We start from the raw sequence: 19,785 nt of genomic DNA, 5'->3' as shown, positions 1-19,785 counted from the left end.
GTATTTCCCAAACTTCTCGTTTTCAAGGTGGTAAACAGTGAAGCACAGACTTTGATCGTACTATATTGATGAAAAATATGTTCCGGTAAAGCCATAGTGAGTGCAGAATATGCTTTTGTTTCACTTTCAAAGTCCTTCAACTCATGTGTCTCATAATCCTTAAAAGGTTTTGGAGTCCAACTTGTATTGTCATTACCGATCAGTGGTGCAGCATAAACATCATCAAGAAAACGAACACTGCTAGGATATACGGATCCCAGATGTGCACGGAATCTTGGTTCCCAACGGGCAAAGTCCGATAGTTTCAACAGCTTAGGACACTTATTATGACTGCCAATCTCGTTATCCATCGTCAGCATCTGTTGTAATAAGACATTCTGTGATGCTAACGCATAATAAGATGAATTCTGAGCAGCCATGATAAACTTCAGGGATTTAAAATGACAAATTTTCAAAGTTAATTCGTTTACTATTCACACGAATGAACCAGTAACGAATACTTTAACGAATGGGATATTCGTTTAAAAAATTTTGCTAACGAATGACAGTTAACGTATGTGGCTTAACGAATCAGGCTTAACGAATAAGGTTAAACAAATGAGGTTTGAACTTCAAGAATAAGATTGAACGAATGAGATTGAAATGGAACGAACGAGATTGAAATTAAAGCGAATGAGTGATAGGTCTTAGCGAATGAGTGTAAACAGTGTAACGAATCAGTCTTCATCCTAACGAATAAGACTTCATCTTAACGAATAAGACTTCATCTTAACGAATAAGTCTTCAAACGATTCAAACTTCCAATTTCAACTTCCAACTCGTCCGAATCTTACTGAAACTACTTAAAACTTATATCAAAACAATCCAAAACCACATTCGAACCTATCTAGCCATGTCCTAAGTCACAAACCTTCTTTACTCAGGTTCAATTTAACACTTCACCTATCTCTGATATTGAACTTCAATTAACTCACAAAATTAATCAATTCATGTTCAAAATTGATCAATTGAATACGATTATGTATCGTAGATCAGATCCAATAGCTCTGATACCACTTGTAAGAACCTGGATACGGATCTAGATCTTGATAACAACGATACACATGTTGATTGTTATATGATTAAGCTGGAATACGTTATGGAGATGACAATTTGATAGAGTAACGAGAGAGACTGATCACTGAACTGAAAACCTCAATTTTTTTAATGAATAATTTACAGACTATATATAGGGGATAACCACATTCGTTAACTTAACAGTTAACGAATGTGTCATTCGTTACATTAAACCATACGAATGAACTCTTCATTCGTTAATACATTTAACATATAACAAATAGCCCTCATTCATTAAACTGGGTTAACGAATGAGCTTACAATTAGACAAATGTGTTACATTCGTTACAGGGTAACGAATGTAACATTACATTAGAGCGAATGGCTCATTTAGCCGTATTTACATTAAGACCTACCCCTATACTTTATACTAAATACATTAATGCCCTGATAAAGACTGAGACGTACAAAATATGTATCAACAATCTCATCTTTTCCTCTCATTATTACTTAATTAGATTAAATAACGTAACACGACACACGTTTAAAATAAACTTGTATTACTTTATTTAATTAATCTCAAAACAAGGACGTTACACCAGAACTACTATTGTATGAGAAGTCTTATTCATGAAATTGGTTCATAACCAACACCAACACACATACACTAGCTTTAGAACCCATGTGATGCACGGTATGTTTAAAGAAATAAAATTAAGCTATAGAAATTAAACGATTAAATTTTTATTTTAAAATAGAAACCTATATTTTATTAAATTAAATGGTTTTATAAATTCAAATTATATTTTCTAATGGAAAATTCATACGAATACGTAGTGTATCCCCACACAATTTTTTCATAATTACGAAAAAAATGCACCTAATAATTTTATAAGTTGTAGTTATATATTTTAATGGAATAAGGAATTCTAACGTAAGATGATAAGATATTTCATTGTAAATGACATAAAAAAAAGAATATCATATATCAAATTAGCATGAATAAAACTTCCTTTTGTATTATAATTTCAAAAGAGATAGATGAAAACTTCATGGATCGATCCATGGAGGTTAAATGAATATGTGAGAATAAAATTTCTATTCATTCATAATTTATACTTGTCTTTATCATCTTAGACCTATAAATATTATTCATTGAAATTTACCATATTCATCTCCTACACTCAAAAGTGCACATAAATTTATTTGATAAAAAAAGGTAGATCTTATTTCATTAAAGATGTAAATATTTTCATTATATTGACATAAACACCTACATATTTTTAATCCCTATAATTCAGGTAATTAGTTATTTGATTAAAAGATTGATCAATATGTTTTGATCCCACTGACAAAATATGCTTTCTTTAAAAATAGAAGAATAGTTTGAGCGGGATATTTAGGCTAAGAATGAATCTTTAAGTGGCATATGTCCTTAGTTATTTTCTTTTATTATAATAAGATAGAGGTGTGTGTGTGTGGTTGATTTCATTTTAGAACCCATATCAATTTTAAGAACTTGAGAACTGAATGTGTGGATGAAATTAAACCATATCATAATACAATTAAAAAATAAAAAAGGTATTATAGTAATTACTTTTATCTCTTTTCCTATCACATCAACCATTAATTTTATCACTCTCTATTTATTTCTTATATCTTTTTTTTTAATTATCATTCTCTTAATATTTTCATGATTATTCGTACTTAATGAAAATTTAAGATTTTTTTTTAAATCAATTGTTTCTTTAATTTCCTTTTTTTTAATGTAAATCATATTTAACATATGAATAGTTGTATTTTTTTTCTTTTTTGTTTTTTTCTTTTTTTTTTTTTTGGAATGACGCTATAAGCATTTGGTGAATTCTTAACAAGATTTAATAATTGTTTATCTTTTATCTTGTAACACCCGTTAATCTCGGTTCAAAGATTTAAAGCTTGTAGAGTATGTATAATTCTCGGGATTTAACCGACGTTTCTCGGAAGCCTTTACGTCATCCTGGTAAGTTTAATCTTTAACTTTTCTTCCAAGATGCCAGATACTTTATACTAGAGGGACTAGAATGAAACTTATTATATTATAACATAAACAAAAAAACCCTAACCCCCCCCCCCTTCTTGTTGTCCGATCGGCGCACACAGTCCCCCCCTGCGAATTTTCTTTTTTTCCGGCCAAGTCGTGAGCGTAAAACATCAATTAAAGGTTAGTACTACGATTCCCCAAGTCTTTTACACCACAATTGGTCGTTATAACACGCGTATTGATCGATTAATGGCTTGTTGTAGGCTAACCGGGTGGCTGTCCAATTGAGCTTTTCCGGGACTGTTTTGAGTGAGGTTTTTGCACCAAAATCCTCCTAGGTATGTGTAGTATATCATACTTAAAAACCATATTCATTGGGGTTCGTTAGATTGGTCAACTAGTTATCGTTTGAAAGATTGTATTCATTAACTAGAATTGTAGTTTGGTGCGTTTAACGCGAGTGTTGAAGTGACTAACGACCAATTCAGCTCGGGGACACTTGGTTTGATGTACGGGCTGTTGAAAAATCATTTTTATAAGTTATGGGGCTGAATTGGTTGTCGGTTACTCCAACGGGTCGGTACAACGCGCAATTGCGTTTATTGAGTAGTTGGTGCATTGTACTTGCGAATTACCGACCCATTTGACTCGTGTAGCGTCATGTGGACTTGTTGGCTGTGATTTTATCATGTTGGGTCCACACGGGGCTGAGTTGGATGTTAATGGCCTAAACGACTCTTAAACGCGCGTATTGGTATCACCTAGTGCTTCCGGGGGTAATTTGGGAATTCTTTATTCCCAGGAGTGTCTAAGGGTCGTTTTGGTGTATGTGAGGCCTTGGGGGCTGTTGTGATTTAGTTTGATTAGGTTGAGGCTTTAGGTGACCCGAACCCCGTTAGAACGTCTCGTAGGATAAACGAGTCATCTTGATGTCATTAAGTATTGATTGAATGTAAACCGGCAGGTGCTTGAGTCTTGAGACTGCTTAGGGATTCTCTAGCTCGTGGTGAATCCGTGTCTCGTGTCAGGTGAGTTCATGATGCCCCCTTTAACTCTTTTAAGTTTTTGGCTAGCATGCACACCTAAACGATTTTGCTTGATGAAACATTTAAACTATTTTTATAGGCTTGCTCGTATATGGTAGGCCTTGGGATGTTATAGTATGTATATGTATATATTATTCTATGGCCAATATTTGGCGATGTTGTAGTCGTTATCGACTACGGATGTTACGTATGCCTACTTTTTGTTTGCATACGTTGATGAATGTTACGTGTTTGGGTTGTACGTTTGCTCGACCCTGATGTTATTATTTGGATGTTATATATATATATATATATATATATATATATATATATATATATAGAGAGAGAGAGAGAGAGAGAAAGAGAGAGAGAGAGATGCACATATAAGGATGTTTATTTATATGTATGTATATACATGTAGATATAAGGATGATTATGTATTGAAGATGATGGCCTAACTGATGTGTCCCTTTTATAGTTTAAGACCTTTGGAATGATTATCATGATTTTTATTTATTGATGTTATTTATTTAAAACTTGAACTCACTCAGGTCAAGCTGACTTTGTGTGCATGTTAGTGTGAGTTTCAGGTTAGGAGATGGATGCATTATCGCTTGGATGTGCACGAAGCTACTTGGACGGTGGAGGGCATGCCTGGTCGGATGTTTCAATAAAAATAAACATTTTCTTTCAATATTTAGTTAAATACATTTAAATTGGTTTTGGGCATAATTCCTGGGTTTCGGGAACTTGTTTTATCAATTATGGTTTTCCGTTGAATTATACTCTGAGATGTTTGATTTAACAAAATGAATTGTTTTCAAGTTTAAGTATTTTCTTAAGTGTTTTGTATGAATACCAACTATAGGGTTCCCAGGGTTCGGGGCCTTACATATCTTTAGGAATTTAAATGAGCCGAGCTTGGGAAGGAGCTCGGCTCCTATTGATTTTCTTAGGTTCGAGCTTGAGCTTGGCTTGATTCAAGCTTCTATTAAAGTGTGAGCTCGACTCATGTGTTGTTTTTTCAAACTTTGTTTCATCTCGAGCTTGGCTCGTTTATTATTTAATTCATTTATATAAATTTTTATTATTTTTATATAGGTGGTCAAAATTTTTGACCATATCATTATTTAGTATATCCTCTCATTTTACCCTAGCAAATAGTAATAAATATGAACTATTGTTTTAAATCTATATATTTTTTAAAATTATGATTTTTTACTTACACCTAAATAATATGTGTAATTTTTGTATTTTTTTATGTGATTGTGTATTTTGAATTGTGTAATTTATGTATCTTGCGTAGTATTTGCATTTGGTAATTTATGTAATTTGTATATTTCGTGGTTAAATAATTAATGTATTTTGTTTAATTTGTGTAAATGGTGAAGACGTAACTTGGTTCATTTGTGTAATTAGTGTAGACGTAACTTGGGCAATTTGTTTAATTGTTGTGGATGTAACTTCGGTAATTTGCGTAATTGATGTAATCTTAATTTTAGGTAATTTGTGTAATTGTTGTAGACGTAACTTTGATAATTTATGTAAAATTGCTGAAACAAAATTTTGGGTAATTTTGTTTTTTTAATTAGTATTGTTATAAGAAATATGTTTTATAATTAAAGTTTGTTTGTTTGTTTTAAATTAGTATTGTAATAAAAAAATCAGATTTTATCAAAATATTATATTTTATGAATATGAAATATGATGAAAAATAATATGATTAGATATCTTTTGTCTTTTTATGGATATATATTTATCTCTCCTCTCTAATTTTTTTTTTTTGTTTTGTTTTAATTACAACTATTAATCCATTAGACATGTAATTAAATTTGTGGCTCATATAGGCTCTGAAAGTTCTAGCAACTCACTCGGTCCTTAAATTATCTCTCCCCTATATATATATATATATATATATATATATATATATATATATATACTAGATTTTATCCACTATATTACGGGGGTTGTTTTACATTATTCGTTTCTAATGTTATGTATTTTTTGGATTTTAATTTTATTTATTGTAAGAAAGTTAATAATTAATATACTTGGGGTTTGATGATGAAATGGTTTCACAAATAAATGAAATGTTATAATCTGGTTTAAAAGCTATCGGGTTTTGGTGATGCCAATGACCCGTTTATTTTATTTATTATAAAATTGTTTCTTAATTATAAATAATATCTTTTCTTTTAAAAAAAATTGGATATTAAGTTTAGTATATCCCTATTTTATAGGATTTTCATTTCAAATATTTGATGAGATTAATATTTAATATAATGAGATGTTATAACCCGTTTAAAAGTTATCTGGGTTTGGTGAGACTCATACCCATAAATTCAGGTCAAATGTATGAGAAGCCTTCATTTACAAATAAAGCAATTTAATACTTTAAGAGAATTTAGGGAGGTTTCATTTATACACACACACACACACACACACACACACACAACCACTAGTTTGAGACCCGTCTACTATACATGTAGTTCTTGAAAAGACATTATTTAAAAAATAATCGATATACAAGAAACCGTAAACCTATTAAACACTATTAATAAACAGTCGTTGTACAATAGTCTTTAAAACAATTTTAAAATAAAAGATTATTATAATATTAAATATTTAAAAAAAATAGAAAGCGAATATTAAATTAACAAATTTTGAAGCATAAATTTTAAGAATAGTAAATATTATTTTACTATTATTTGTTAAAAATGGTGAGGTTTAATGTGGGAGTAACAAGTGGCAAAACTTGTAACTTTTTATTAGAGAATATAGATATAGATACTAGGTTTTATCCCCCCCCCCCCCCCCGTAATATGGGGTTGTTTTCACTTTTCGTTTCTAATATTTATATATTTTTTGAATTTTAATTTTATTTATTGTAAGGAAGTTAATAATATGATAAAATATTTTTACAAATAAATGAGATGCTATAACCCGTTTAAAAGCTATTTGGATTTGGTGAGACTCATAACCACTTATTTACTTTTGATATAAAATTGTTTCTTAATATAAATAATATCGTTTTTTTTTAAATTGAATATTAATTTTTAGTATATCCATATTTTATAGGATTTTCATATCAAATAATTGGTGAGATTAATTTTTAACATAATGAGATGTTATAACCCATTTAAGGGTTATCTGGGTTTGGTGAGACCCATACCCGTGAATTCGGATCAAATGCATGCGAAGTCTCCATTTACAAATAAAACAATCTAGTAGCTTGAGAGAATGTAGAAAGCAACTATAAAATCGTTTCGTTTATATATATTTAAGATATATATATAGGGGAGGGATATTTTGAGAACCTTGTTCAGTTTTAAAAACTTAAGAACTTTATTCTTAACCACACATTTAATTAAATAGATTAGATTATGTGATTGAGATTAAATTTGATTAAAAATATTAAGTATGAGAGAAATAAAGATGTACAGTGATTATACTAGTTTAAACGTCTCTTACACCTATATAAAAAGTCTAATCGGTGCGTAAAAAATTATGTAATTTTTCTACGTACATGCAACCTACATATATTATGTGTAGTTAAAAAAAATTAAAAAAAAAAATTGTTACGTTGAGTTCTTAAGACTCAAAGTGGTTCTCAAAAGAAATGAATCTTATATCTATGTGTGTGTGTGTGCTATATTAAAATTTTATAAATGATATGCTCGTTTAGGTTCGCGAGCCGGCTCGAGCTTGATAAGTGAAGCTCGGGCTTGGATTCGTTTATTAAACAAACTTATTTTTAGGCTCGAGTTCGAGCTCATGCTCGTTTAAGCGAGGCTAAATTGAGTTTTTTCTTGAGCCGATTTCGAATAACTTACAAACAGCTCGACTCGTTTACACTTCCGGCTATATGATCTTTAATTCCAAATAATTTTCTATGCACGTTTATAATTGCTGAGATCGTTGACTATGCTATGGAATTTTGAGAATCTTATCATGGGACTATATAGTTCGGTGGAAGTTATCATGTGTAGAAAGTGGCCACTTGACATGAGTAAATCACACCAACAATATCGGTTTAGCTTTTTTCTTTTTTTTTTTTTTTTTTTTTTTGAAGGCAAAATTTATTAGGGATTTAAATTCAGGATTTTTAGGTGTTTATAAAACTTTATTTAACTGTCTCTCTGTCATTAGGCTGCTAACCTCGGGACCAGGTTTAGCAGGATGGAGAAGGGTTTAATAATTAAGACTATAATTTAACGAGCGGTGGTATTTAAGACTATAACAATTGTCTAAACATAAACATATGCCATAAAATAAAAAAAAATAAACAAATAAAACAACGGTTAATAATTGTTTATTTTAACCCATTGGATTATTTAGAACAAGAGGCTTTATCATATGCATAGCCAACCAACTTTTTATGAGTAAATCTTTAACATATTATAGAAATCTTAAGCTTAAATATCTATATCTATCTATAATCTATATATATATATAAAAGAAAACCCTAAAATCATATGTGTCGTGATGTAGTCGCTCCCCTCTTTTGTGGAAGCCATCAGATTTTTTTATTTTTAAATGGAGCTCTCTCACTGATTTAACCCAAATTCATGGATATGGGTCTTACCAAAACCAGATAGCTCTTAAACGGGTTGTAACATCTCATTAAATTAAAAATTAATCTTACCAATTATTTGATATGAAAATCCTATAAAATAGGGATATACTAAAATATAATATCCAATTTAAAAAGAAAAATATATTATTTATAATTAGTAAACAATTTTATAGTAAAAAACATAAGCGGGTCATGGGTCACCAAATCCAGATAGCTTTTAAATGGGTTATAACATATCATTTATTTATGAAACCCTTTCATCATTAAACCCTAAGTATATTATTAATTTTCTTACAATAAAGAAAATTAAAATTCAAAAAATAAATATTAAAAAACGAAAAATGTAAAACAATCATTCTCTCAAGCCATCAGATTGTTTTATTTGTAAATGAAGGCTTCTCACGCATTTGACCCGAATTCACTGGTAAATGTCTCACCAAACCCATATAGATCTTAAACGTGTTATAGCATCTCATTATATTAAAAAATAATCTTATCAAATATTTGATATGAAAATCCTATAAAATAGGAATATACTAAAAATTAATATCCTATTTTATTTTTTTAAAAAAAATATTATTTATAATTAAGAAACAATTTTATAATAAAGAAAATAAACGGGTAATGGGTATCACAAAACCCAGATAGTTTTTAAACCGGATTATAACATATCATTTATTTGTGAAACCATTTCATCATTAAACCTCAAGTATATTAATTATTAACTTTCTTACAATAAATAAAATTAAAATCCAAATCTACTATTATAATAAACAAAAATGATGATTCAACCACATATCACTTAATTAGTCTAATATTTTGCCAAGTGGCACCCCTATCTTTTCATCTTTAATTCTTAATTATTTTATTAAAATAAATCATTTTAAACCTTCCATAACTTATCCCTTTATCACATCAAAACACCAAAATTCTAACATGTTTTTCCCCATAATATTTAATTTTAACAATAAGAAATGTTTCTTAATGATATCATTTTACAATATTTATTTTTAAATTTTAATATGGCATTCCATTGTTTCTTATAATTTAATGATTTATACAAAATAATAGTCTTAATAATTTCAAATTAAAAAATGAATGTTTTAAATTTTATACTTAATCTTATTTTTAATTTAAACTATAAGCTACATTTAACACTTTAATTTTGAGAACCATTCGTGATTTTAAAATCTTTCACTTTCCGACTATAATTATAACTTCTATTATATTCCAAAAATAATAGTAATGATAATATTAATAACATGCTCAAAAGCTTAAACTAATTTTTATATAATCTAACTATCCTATGTTTTTTATTAAAATTGGTTTATTTCACATAAAAAAACAAATGTTAACAATAGTAATTTTCATTGTCGGTCATGTGGTGTTACATGCTCATATGCATCAAATCTAGATAAATATATTTCAGGAAAAATACATGTAAATATGACCAAAATATCTAACGGTCGTTGCTATCCCGAACCTATGATGGTTTCATGTTGTTTGGAATGTTTTGTTGCTCTGAAAAAATGAAGCTGATTTTTATTTTAAAAAATGCTTTTTTATGTTTATAAAATTAATATTAGTACTAAATGATTTATGTTTTTAGTAACAATCGTGTGTTAATAGTAAGAAAAGTAAATTAAATAAATTTTAAAATTTATATACAAGGAAAGTTTTTAAAGATTTAAGTCGCACTTTTAAATTAAAAATAGAGATTGAGTCAATCTTCTAATATCCAATGAAGAGTGTAACTATCAATGTTGGATATGAAGAAATTTTTAGAGATTAATGAAAATTTACCATGCAATTTTCTTTTTCTTTTTTTTATTTTATGAAAATTTTACTGTATTCAACGTTGTAATACATATTCATATTCATTCATCTAATACCAAATTAGTATAAATATTTCACATTGTTTTGATCTTTTGTTAGTATAGTTTACCTATACACGGGTATTTAACCTAGTATACATATATAAATATTAAAAAACGAATAATGTAAGACAACCCCCGTAATACAACCCAAAAATCCTATGTGTCGCGATGTGGTCGCTCTCCTCTTTTATGGAAGCCACCAGATTTCTTGATTTTTAAATGAAGGCCACTAATTAATTTAACCCAAATTTGTGGGTATGGGTCTTACCAAAACTAGATAGCTTTTAAACGGGTTATAACATCTCATTAAATTAAAAATTAATCTTACCAATTATTTGATATGAAAATCCTACAAAATAGGAATATAATAAAATTTAATATCCAATTTAAAAAGAAAAATATATTATTTATAATTAATAAACAATTTTATAGTAAAAACATAAGCAGATCATGGGTCACCAAATCCAGATAGCTTTTAAACAGGTTATAACATATCATTTATTTATGAAACCTTTTCATCATCAAACCCTAAGTATATTATTAATTTTCTCACAATAAAGAAAATTAAAATCCAAAAATAAATATTCAAAAAGAAAAATGTAAAACAACCATTCTCAAGCCATCATATACTTTATTTGTCAACGAAGGCTTCTCACGCATTTAACCCGAATTCACCGGTAAAGACCTCACCAAACCCAGATAGCTCTTAAACGGGTTATAACATCTCATTATATTAAAAAATAATCTCATCAAATATTTGATATGAAAATCTTACAAAATAGGAATATACTAAAAACTAATATCCTATTTTATTTTAAAAAAAGATATTATTTATAATTAAGAAACAATTTTATAATAAAGAAAATAAACAGGTAATGGGTATCACCAAACCCAGATAGCTTTAAATTTTTAATATAATGAGATGTATAACCCGTTTAAGAGCTATATAGGTTTGGTGAAACATTTACCTGTGAATTCGAGTCAAATGCGTGAGAAGTCTTCGTCTATAATATATATAAACGAAACCCCTAAAATCCTACATGTCACGATGTGGTCGCTCCCTCCTATTATTGAAGCCACCAGATTGCTTGATTTTTAAATGGAGGCCTCTCATTGATTTTAACCCAAATTCATGGGTATGGGTCTTACCAAAACCAGATAGCTCTTAAACGGGTTGTAACATCTCATTAAATTAAAAATTAATCTTACCAATTATTTGATAGGAAAATCCTATAACATAGGGAAATACTAAAATTTAATATCCAATTTAAAAATAAAAAGATATTATTTATAATCAAAAAATAATTTTATAGTAAAAAAACATAAACGGGTCATGGGTCACAAATCCAGATAGCTTTTAAACGGGTTATAATATATCATTTATCTATGAAACCCTTTCATCATCAAACCCTAAGTATATTATTAACTTTCTTACAATAAAGAAAATTAAAATCCAAAAAATAAATGTTAAAAAACGAAAAATGTAAAACAGCCATTCTCTCAAGCCATCAGATTACTTTATTTGTAAATGAAGGCTTCTCACACATTTGACCCGAATTCACGGGTAAAGGTCTCACCAAACCCAGATAGCTCTTAAACGGGTTATAACATCTCATTATATTAAAAAATAATCTCATCAAATATTTGATATGAAAATCCTATAAAATAGGAATATACTAAAAATTAATATCCTATTTTATTTTAAAAATTTTTATAATAAAGAAAATAAATGAGTAATGGGTATTATAATAAAGAAAATCACCAAACCCATATAGCTTTTAAACCGGATTATAACATATCATTTATTTGTGAAACCATTTCATAATCAAACCTCACGTATATTAATTATTAACTTTCTTATAATAAATAAAATTAAAATCCAAATATACATATATAAATATTAATAACGAATAATGTAAAACAACCCCCGTAATACGGGGGATAAAATCTAGTGATAATAATATTTTCTTATTTTACAATACTAATAAAAGAAAATGTTGAAGCTTATGTGTTAAGCCCACATTTCACCTAATTCCTAATCTCTCATCTCATTCATTCTAGCTATTCATGAGCCATGGGTCAAAACCATTTTGTCAAATGGGTTATAACATAATGTGGATTATATTCATTATTGAATCAAGTGTCATTTTCATACCTAATGTTTGACCAACTACACAACTTTAGTATATTTTTTAAAATTTTTGCAAATCAACACCTGGTGTTTCCAAAATCATGCTATTTTAGTACATTTCGTTAACCCTGTTTGCTTTTCCCATGAAGTCAACATTAAATTAAATCATAAGTATTTTGAGAATCACAACTGAAATAACATACCTTATTTATTTTTATCATTTGACAAAACCCGTATAATACACGGGTTCAAAAGCTAGTATATAATATATATAAATGAAAACCCTAAAATCCTACGTGTCGCGATGTGGTCGCTCCCCCCTTTTATGGAAGCCACCAGATTGTTTGATTTTTAAATGGAGACCTCTAATTGATTTAACCCAAATTCATGGGTATGGGTCTTACCAAAACCAGATAGCACTTAAACGGGTTATAACATCTTATTAAATTAAAATTTAATCTTACAATTATTTGATAGGAAAATCCTATAAAATAGGGATATGCTAAAATTTAATATCCAATTTAAAAAGAAAAAGATATTATTTATAATTAATAAACAATTTTATAGTAAGAAACATAAGCGGGTCATGGGTCACATATGCAGATTTTTAAACGAGTTCTAACATACCATTTTTTTATAGCTTTTAAACAGGATTATAACATATCATTTATTTGTGAAACCATCATCATCAAACCTCAAGTATATTAATTATTAACTTTCTTACAATAAATAAAATTAAAATCCAAATATACGTATATAAATATTGAAAACGAATAATGTAAAACAACCCCCGTAATAGGGGGGATAAAATATAGTAATATATATATATATATATATATATATATATATATATATATATATATATATATATATATAAATGAAACCCCTAAAATCCTATGTGTCGTGATATGGTCGCTCCCCCCTTTTATGCAAGCCACCAGATTGCTTGATTTTTAAATGGAGGCCTCTCATTAACTTAACCCAAATTCATGGATATGGGTCTTACCAAAATCATATAGCTCTTAAACGGTTTATAACATCTCCTTAAATTAAAAATTAATCTTACCAATTATTTGATATCGAAATCCTATAAAATAGGGATATACTAAAATTTAATATCCAATTTAAAAAGAAAAATATATTATTTATAATTAATAAACAATTTTATAGTAAAATACAAAAGCGAGTCATGGGTCACCAAATCCAGATAGCTTTTAAACGGGTTATAACATATCATTTATTTATGAAACCCTTTCATCATCAAATCCTAAGTATATTATTAACTTTCCTACAATAAAGAAAATTAAAATCCAAAAAATAAATATTAAAAACAAAAAATGTAAAACAACCATTCTCTCAAGCCATCAGATTGCTTTATTTGTAAATGAAAGCTTCTCACGCATTTGACCCGAATTCACGGGTAAAGGTCTCACCAAACTCAGATAGCTCTTTAACGGGTTATAACATCTCATTATATTAAAAATTAACTCATCAAATATTTGATATGAAAATCCTATAAAATAGGGAGAACTAAAAATTAATATCCTATTTTATTTAAAAAGACTTTTATTTATAAATAATAAACAATTTTATAATAAAGAAAATAAACGGACAATGGGTATCACCAAACCCAGATAGCTTTTAAACCGGATTATAACATATCATTTATTTGTGAAACCATTTTATTATCAAACCTCAATTATATTAATTATTAACTTTCTTACAATAAATAAAATTAAAATCCAAATATATATATATATAGGGTAAGGATCCTAAGAGAACCATTGGCAAATTGAGAACTTTAAGAACCATTTTGGACCACTAAAAACCCCTTTAAAAAAATATTTAAAAAATTATAAAACAAACAAAACCAAAAATTTTAAAAAAGTAAAAAAACCAAAATTCTTATATTTCATTCCGGTTTCATTAAAAAAAAATAAAAAAATAACCGAATTTTTTTTTTCTTTTTAATTCGTATTATGCCTATACACATATGTATACTTTCATTTAATCTTTAGTTACGTAATATACACATATGTACATTATCATTTACCTTAAATTATACATATGTGTATAGGAAAAAACATGTGTGTATATATTATACATATATGTATAATAAAAAAACTGATTTTTTTTTCTTTTTAATTCGTATTATACCTATACACATATGTATACTTTCGTTAAATCTCTAGTTATGTAATGTAAACATATGTACATTATCATTTACCTTAAATTATACATATGTGTATAGGAAAAAAACATGTGTGTACATATATGTACATATTATACATGTATGTATATGTATAATTTAGCTAAACCAAGAATTTTTTTTTTAGAAACCGGGATGATAAATAAGAACTTTGGTTTTTTTACTTTTTTTATTTTTGTGTTTTTTTTGTTTTATGATTTTTTTTATTTTTGGGTTTTTTTGTGGTCTAAAATGGTTCTCATAGTTCTCAATTCCCAAAAAGTTCTCACATGATCCTGATCATATATATATATATATATATATATATATATATATATTAAAAACGAATAATGTAAAACAACCCCCGTAATACGGGGGATAAAATCTAGTAATATATATAAATGAAACCTTTAAAACCTCTCTGGTTGCTCCCTAAATTCTCTTAAGCCACCAGATTGCGTTATTTGTAAATGGAAGCTTCTCATGCACTTGAACCGAATTTATAGGTATGGGTCTCACCAAACCCATATAGCTCTTAAACAAGTTATAACATCTCATTAAATTAAAAATTAAACTCACCAAATATTGATGTGAAAATCTTATAAAATAGGGATATACTAAAAATTAATATATGATTTTTTTTAAAAAGATATTATTTATAATTAAGAACAATTATATACTAAAAATAAGCGAGTCTCGGGCCTCACCAAACCCAAATAACTTTTGAACCGGGTTATAGTATCTCATTTATTCGTGAAACTCTTTTAACATCAAACCCTAAGTATATTATTAGCTTTCTTACAATAAATAAAATTAGAATTAAAAAAATATAAAAATATTATAAACGAATAATGTAAAACAACCTACCTCAGTAATACGGTGCATAAATTAAATTAAAAGTTAATCTTACCAAATATTTGATATGAAAATCATATAAAATAGCGATATACTAAAAATTAATATCCAATTTATAATTAAGAAACAATTTTATAGTAAAAGAAAATAAGCGGGTTATTGGTCACCAAATCTAGATAGCTTTTAAACGGGTTATAACATATCATTTATTTGGTAAGCGTTTTAATCATCAAACCCTAAGTATATTAATAACCTTCTTACAATAAAAAAAATTAAAATCCATAAAATAAATATTAAAAATCAAAAAATGTAAAACACCCCCCCCCCCCCCGTAATACGGGGGATAACACTTAGTATATATATATATAAACAAAACATTTAAAAGCTCTCTGGTTGCTCTCTAAATTATCTCAAACCACCAGATTGTTTTATTTGTAATAAGAGGCTTCTCATGCATTTGAGCCAAATTCACGGGTATGGGTCTCACCAAATCCAAATAACCCTTAAATGGGTTGTAACATCTCATTATATTAAAAATTAATCTCACCAAATATTTGATATGAAAATTCTATAAAATAGGGATATACTAAAAATTAATATCCAATTTCTTTAAAAATATATATATAATTTTGAATTAAGAAACAATTTTATAGTAAAAAAAATAAGCGGGTCATGGGTCTCACCACACCCAGATAGCTTTTAAACGGGTTATAACATCTCATTTAATTGTGAAACCATTTCATCATCTATTAACTCTCTTACAATAAATAAATTTTAAATAATATATATAAATATATAAATTAGAAATGAAAATTGAAAACTACCCTCATAATACGAGGGATAAAACCTAAGTTATGCAGTCGATATCGCCGATATATCAGTGATATATCGGTTCTCGATCCCTAAGTGAACTATCAGTCAAAATATCGATCAGAATATCGGCACCGATAATATCATTGATATTGACCGATATTGGACGATATGACCGATATATCACCGATATTACCGATATCAGTGTTTTAAGCCTTAATTATCAACTTTTAGTGTTCAATGTTAGTGTTTTAAGTCTTAATTAATTTTTACTTGCCACGATTGTTAGTGTTTTGCAATTTGTAAAAGGTTAATTTATTAATGATATGAGACTATACTGAAATTACCAATATCCTACCGATATCTCAGATATCAGTCCTTGATTGATATCCGATATTTTTTCGTATTAACTGCTTAGATAGGAAGTCGTAGGTTTTATTATAGTGATAAATAAATTTTAATTAATATAGTGGAAACGCCAAGTTGCTCCATATTATATCATGAACTACAATCCACGATGATAAGAAATTAGGGGCTACAACAAAATATAGGATTTGTGGTCGTATTTAATCAGTTCACCAACTCCATTGATTTTTAACTATCATTGTATTTGATAAAAGATATTTACATATTTTATTTGCAGCTCTTCAATTTAAATAAAACGTGTCGTTTAATTTGTATTAGGATACATAACTTATGAAAAAGACGTGATTGATGAACATAACACCGAATGCAGGGCCGGCTCAACGAATGTGGAGGCCTAAATCGAAACAAGATTTTGGGTCTTTTCATGACATATCAAGAAACAATATAAAATGTAAAAAATATATTCAATCAACACAAATATTTGACATAAGTTTTTTTATCAGCAGATATTATAAAAGATGTTAAACTATGTCTATAACATAAAAAGAAAATACTTTCTAAATAAATAATTCAGTAAATAAAGAATAATATAACATAAATGAACAATTATACATGAAAAAAATAAAAAAAAACACATTAGTAACAGATTTTGTAATATTATTTGAAAATTAAGCTTATAAATACATACCAAGTTTAAACTTATATTTTCATCCGTGTAGAGTTTTCGTTCAAAAACCTTTTGAAACAAAAAATGTCGGGTTTAAAAACCGTAGCTTGCATTTGATGCTCCTGTCATAATAATAACAATAATAATAATAATAATAATAATAATAATAATAATAATAATAAACATGTGTAGATAATTAATGAAAAGAGTAGTATAGATAAAGGAAAATATAAAACAATAAAAAACTTACAGATTGATCAATGCGGACCATCTCCATCAAGAAGTCCTCATTTGGAGTGTTTGTTATCCTTGACGGTTCATACTCTCAAAACTCTAACCTTGACTGTGGATGGAGATATTTTGATAACATCAATTTCATCCAACATTGTAAAGCTTTGAACCTTCGTTGTAATATGTTTTAAATCAAACGATAAAAGACTTTAATGAAATAATTCGTTTAAATATAAAATTTATAATTAACAGTTGAAGAACTTACCTTGTAAAAGCTTCAAAGGCAGAAGATTGTTTTAATGTGGAGAATGCATCTATGAGCGGATGTTATAAACTACATATGGAGATGTTTATTTTTGATAAAGACCGCAAGTTCAGAAACTGTTTTAATTAAATAATAAATACAATAAATCGAATTCAATATAATGCAGTATACATCCTATAAATAAAACCCTATAAATAAGCCTATAAATGCAGCATATAATTTCTAATAAAAATCCAGGGGTTGATTTTTGGAACTACTAAAAATTAGACATCTAAATATAATAATAAACCAATTTGACCTGTTGACTAATTTAGAAACCGTTTTAATTAACCCATTTTCTTTTCTTTTATTTTTAATGAAATGTTTGACGGGGATCCAACCCCTTTAAAAAAAATTCCTGGTGTGTATTTTGTAAGATTGTTTTAATTGTTTTTTTTGTAAGATTTTTGTTGCATGATTGTTTTAATTAAAAATAACAATTTTTGTAAGGTTGTGAATTTCTAGTCAATATATAACTAATTGATCAACTATATTAAAAAAGATTTTAGTTTCCAAAAATAACATTTTAATGTTACCAAAAATTATTTGTAAATATGTGGAAAATAATTATATGGAAATGTGATGATGTGGAGTCCCATGTGGACATCCTAGATTAATGGCAACTGGATAGAACTGAGTTGTTTTATTATATTAGTTAGATTATAACAGTTAGGTTCCTATCCATATATAATAAGATTTTCAAATTTTAAATTGATAGGTCACAAAAATAAATTAATATTAGTGAAAATTGGAAAAAGACATATTATGAACAAAAAATCACAATATATAAACAAAATTTTAAGTAACAAACATATTAAACATCATATCGATTAACCGATAATTTTAAAAAAAAATCATACATTTAAACCCTAAATAGATTAAAACATAAATCGATTAATAGGAATAGATTAAATATCAAATCTATTAACCGTTAGTATAAAAAATCATGCAGTTAAACCCTAAATCCAATAACAGTGAATCAATTTGATGTTGTTATTCACAAAAATCGATTAAACACTAAAATATAAATCATACCTGGTAATTGCAAACGATGAACATATTTAATGTTGTTTGGATTATGAAACCGACAAATCATGAAGAACTGGTTATAGATGAGGCAAAGAATCTGGTTACAAACGATGGGGAGCGTTATGATTTTTGAACGAAGCATGTGTCTTTTAAAGAAGAAACGATGAACAATTTAAACCTAGTAATTTAATAAGTTTTTTAATTCTAACAATAATTAGAATAATTAATATCATAATTACATTAATAAGTTACAAAAATATAAAAGTCAATATCATTGATTAAAAATTTATTGTGAATATGTAGAAATTAGATTTATGAAAGGTTGATAACATGGAAGCCTATGTGGACAACCTAGGTGAAGGACATATGGACAAAATTATGTTGCTTTAATATATTAGTTAGATATATAATGTTTTTTAGACTTATGGGTCTTAATTAAGTATGAGTCTAAAGCGCTAACTTGTTTTCACTGTCCCACGAACCATTCCTGACCGAATGAGCGGATACATCAAAAGATGGGGATGAGACACGACTAATAATTTTTCAAATAAAACAAAACTAAAATTCAAATCTAGAGAAACTACTAGTAATGTAACAAGACGAATATGTATTAAATTAACTTCGTGGAAGAATACTGAGATGCACCT

This window comes from Bidens hawaiensis, unplaced genomic scaffold (assembly GCF_021521415.1).
Source record: "Bidens hawaiensis isolate Kalapana, Puna unplaced genomic scaffold, B.hawaiensis_p1.1 tig00004795_1, whole genome shotgun sequence".
Lineage (NCBI taxonomy): Eukaryota > Viridiplantae > Streptophyta > Magnoliopsida > Asterales > Asteraceae > Bidens > Bidens hawaiensis.
This window is presented reverse-complemented; position numbering follows the sequence as displayed.